Genomic DNA, 4,171 nt, shown 5'->3' with positions numbered 1-4,171 from the left:
CTCCTTCAGCCGGCGCGACCATCTCCGCCAACCAGTCGGCCGCTCCGCCAGCCTGACCTGCCGTCTTTATCTTTCATGCTTTGTTGTCTTTGAACAATCTTTGGTTAAGTTTCGCAGTTCCACCCACTGGGGGTGTATCCAAACTATGTTGAATGTTGGCCTCTTGGAGGTCTTTTTATGTAAATATTATCACGTGCATGTTTGGTTTCCATTCACGTATGCTTGTTTGTCCTTAGGCTTTTCCTTTGCCGCCTTCCCTCTTTGGGGAGGCAAGTACTTGAGCTTTCTTGGATTTAAAGTAAAGTGAATGGAAACCGGCCGGCCGGCTACTCTGGTAGTCGGTCGGCGGTGCGGGAAAAACCGGCTTTGTTATATTAGTCCGCTAGTCCCTAGCCGTTTTTCGTGTGGGCGGTCGTTTCTACCTTTGACCCTTGCCAGTCGGGCAGCCGATTCTTCGAACTGCGACTTTGGCAAGGGAAGGCTTGAGAGCCTGCACACTACTTGTCTGACTGCAGGTAGGACTTCTAATATAACTTCAGTCGGCCAGTCCCCGAGCCGACTAGGCGGACTCGGTGCCGGACAGAATAAGTAAATGGTGCGACAAGCATGATATTTTCATTCATAAATAAGGGATGGCAGTCCCCGAGCCCTCCTCGGGGAGCCTATTGTCTTGTACTTAATACAAAAGTTAGCGTGATACATACTGCCTTTCAACTGTAAAATCTTCGAAGGAGGTTGGCGTTCCATGGCCGTTCCGACTCCTTGCTGGAGTCGTCTCTTTTGCGTGCCTTCGGCTTCTGTGCGTCGATCAGGTAGTAGGAGTCGTTGCCTAGAGCTCTGCTGATGACGAAAGGGCCTTCCCAAGGGGCTGAGAGCTTGTGCTGGCCGGCTGTTCGCTGAATCAGCCGGAGCACCAGGTCGCCCTCTTGGAAAGATCTTGGCCTGACCTTCCGGCTGTGATAGCGGCGCAAACCCTGCTGGTAAATTGCAGACCGGCTGAGAGCTAACAGCCGGCTTTCTTCCAGCAGGTCGACGCCGTCTTCTCGTGCTTCCTTGGCCTCCGCTTCCGTGTACATGGTTACTCGAGGCGAGTCGAATTCGATGTCAGTTGGGATGACCGCCTCGGCACCGTACACAAGGAAGAAGGGGGTGAAGCCGGTTGACTTGTTGGGTGTAGTGCAGACTCCAGAGGACAACCGGCAGCTCATCGAGCCAACAGCCGGCCGAGCGCTCCAGAGGTACAACCAATCGGGGCTTGATGCCGGAGAGGATGAGGCCGTTGGCTCGCTCGACCTGGCCGTTTGACTGCGGATGGGCGACGGACGCTAAGTCCAGCCGGATGCCTTGGGCTGCACAGAAACGTGCCAAGGCTCCTTTGGCGAAATTCGTGCCATTGTCGGTGATGATGCTGTGCGGCACGCCATACCGAGTTGTTATGTCTGCGATGAAGGTCACGGCAGTCGGCCCATTCAGCTTCTTGATCGGCTTTGCTTCAATCCACTTGGTGAACTTGTCCACAGCGACAAGCAGATGCGTCATGCCGCCGCGCGCCGTCTTGAATGGGCCCACCATGTCCAGTCCCCAAACGGCAAAGGGCCAAGTGAGGGGAATGGTCTTGAGTGCCGAGGCCGGCATGTGTTGCTTGGAGCTGAAGAGCTGGCATCCCTTGCAATGCTTGACTAGTTCTTTGGTGTCGTCCAAAGCAGTCGGCCAGAAGAAACCATGGCGGAAAGCTTTGGCGACAAGTGATCTTGAGGCCGCATGGTGGCCGCACTCTCCTTGGTGAATGTCTGCGAGGATTGCAATGCCCTTCTCTTGCTCGACGCATCGCTGGAGGACTCCGGTGACGCTGCGCTTGAGTAGTTCTCTGTTGACGATCGTGTACGCTCCGGCTCGACGCTGGACTTGTCTTGCTTCTGTTTCGTCAGCCGGCAGGTCTTGGTTCACTAGGAAGTTGAGGATGGACTGAGCCCAAGACGGAGCCGCGATTTCTTCTACTGCTAAAGTGGCTACTGCCACTAGAGTGGGCGGGCTGGGCGGTGAGGTGCTGGAGTCGGACGCCGGCTGTAGTGCTGGTGCAGTCCTCGGGCCGGCTACCGCAGTCCCCGAGCCGGCTGCCGAAGTCCCCGGGCCGGCTACAGGGGTCTTGAGGTCGGCTACTTGATTCTTCAAGCCGGACCTGGCCGCGTCGGGGTCAGGCGGCACGAAGATGGAATCGGATTCCGGAGACGGCTGGATAGACGGCTTGAGTAGGCGTTGTAGAGCGACGCCGGTTGGAATTGCTTGCCGGGTGGAGCCTATTCGGGCCAAGGCATCGGCTGGCTCGTTGTCGGCTCGAGGTACGTGGAGGAACTCGCACCCTTCAAAGTATCCGCTGAGTTGTTGGACCAAGAAACGGTAGCTCGCCATGTTCGCGTCCTTGGCGTCCCAGTCACCGGATGACTGCTGGACTACCAGGTCCGAGTCGCCATAACATAGGATCCGGCGAATGCCAAGCTCTTTGGCAAGCCGGAGCCCGTGTATGAGCGCCTCATACTCGGCCACATTGTTGGAGGCGGCGAAGTGGATCTGTAGCGCGTATTTGAGCTTGTCGCCTTTGGGAGAGGTAAGGACGATGCCGGCTCCCAAGCCGGTGCGCATCTTGGACCCGTCGAAGTGCATGCGCCAATGGGTGGAGTCCGGAGCCGGCGGCAGGTACTGGGTCTCGGCCCAGTCGACGAGGAAGTCGGCCAGCGCTTGGGACTTGATGGCGGTGCGGTGCTGGTAGAAGATTGTGTAAGGGGCCAGCTCGATTGCCCATTTCGCGACCCGGCCGGATGCATCCCGGCTGCCTATGATCTCGGCTAGCGGGGCAGTGCATATGACCGTGACGGGATGCTCTTGAAAGTAGGGCTTCAGTTTCTTGGCGGTGAAGTACACGCCGTAGCACATCTTTTGATAGTGCGGGTAGTTCTGCTTTGAGGCGGACAGCACCTCGCTCAAATAATACACCAGCCTCTGGACCGGCTGGGCTCGGCCTTCTTCCGGGCGCTGGACTACGATGACGGTGCTGACCACCTGGCTGGTTGCAGCGATGTAAAGGAGCATGGGCTCTTTCTCAGTCGGCGCCGCGAGGACAGGCGGCGTGGCCAGCATCTTCTTCAACTCATGGAAAGCTTGGTCGGTCTGGTCGTTCCACTCGAAGTGAGTGCTCTTCTTCATGAGGCGGTAGAGGGGGAGGGCCTTTTCTCCGAGCCGGCTCATGAAGCGGTTCAAAGAGGCTAGGCACCCGGTGAACTTCTGAATGTCTCGAAGCTTGGTGGGGATCGCCATTCTCTCGATGGCCTTGATCTTCGCTGGGTTGCATTCGATGTCGCGTTCGGAGACCAGGAAGCCTAGGAGCTGGCCGGCCGGCACCCCGAACACGCATTTCTCGGGGTTGAGCTTGATTTGGAACCGGCGCAGGTTCTCAAATGTTTCCGTGAGGTCTTCCAGCAGGGTGCCACGCTTCTCCGTCTTCACCACGATGTCGTCCACGTAAACGTGGGCATTCCTGCCGATCTGCTTGAGGAGGCACTTCTGCATGCAACGCTGAAAGGTGGCACCGGCATTTCTCAAGCCGAATGTCATAGTCAGGTAGCAGAAGGCTCCGAACGGCGTGATGAAGGCGGTCTTCAGGCGGTCATCCGGGTCTAGCTTTATCTGGTGATATCCAGAGTAAGCATCCAAAAAACTCAGCAGCTCGCATCCGGCCGTGGAGTCTATCACTTGCTCTATCCTTGGCAGGGCGAAAGGATCTTTGGGGCATGCTTTGTTGAGGCTTGTGTAGTCTATACACATGCGCCACTTGTTATTCTTCTTCAACACAAGGACCGGGTTGGCGAGCCACTCTGGAAAGAAAACTTCCATGATGAAGCCGGCCGCCAAGAGCTAGGCTATCTCCTCCCCTACAATCCTGCGCTTCTCCTCTGACAGCCGGCGAAGGGGTTGTCTGACCGGCTTCGCACCTTCTCAAACATGCAGTTTGTGCTCGGCGAATTTCCTCGGAACACCCGGCATGTCCTTGGGGGACCATGCGAAGATGTCCCGATTCTCACAGAGGAAATCGGCGAGCTCGCCTTCCTATTTGCTGTTCAGGTTTGCCCCGATGATGGCAAACCTCTCCGGACGCTCGGGGTCAAGAGGTATCTTC

At 56.9% G+C, this 4,171-nt stretch overlaps 1 pseudogene; it reads right to left on the bottom strand.

Moving 5' to 3' along the window:
* Positions 1–1,492: 1,492 nt before the first annotated feature.
* Positions 1,493–3,819, bottom strand: LOC147974897 (uncharacterized; annotated as a pseudogene).
* Between the last annotated feature and the right edge of the window lie 352 nt (positions 3,820–4,171).

Source organism: Triticum urartu, chromosome 4A (assembly GCF_056163025.1).
Source record: "Triticum urartu cultivar PI428250 chromosome 4A, HENAU_Tu73, whole genome shotgun sequence".
NCBI classification, from domain to species: Eukaryota; Viridiplantae; Streptophyta; class Magnoliopsida; order Poales; family Poaceae; genus Triticum; species Triticum urartu.
The sequence above is the reverse complement of the archived record's forward strand: the minus strand, read 5'-3'. Positions and strand labels throughout refer to the sequence as shown.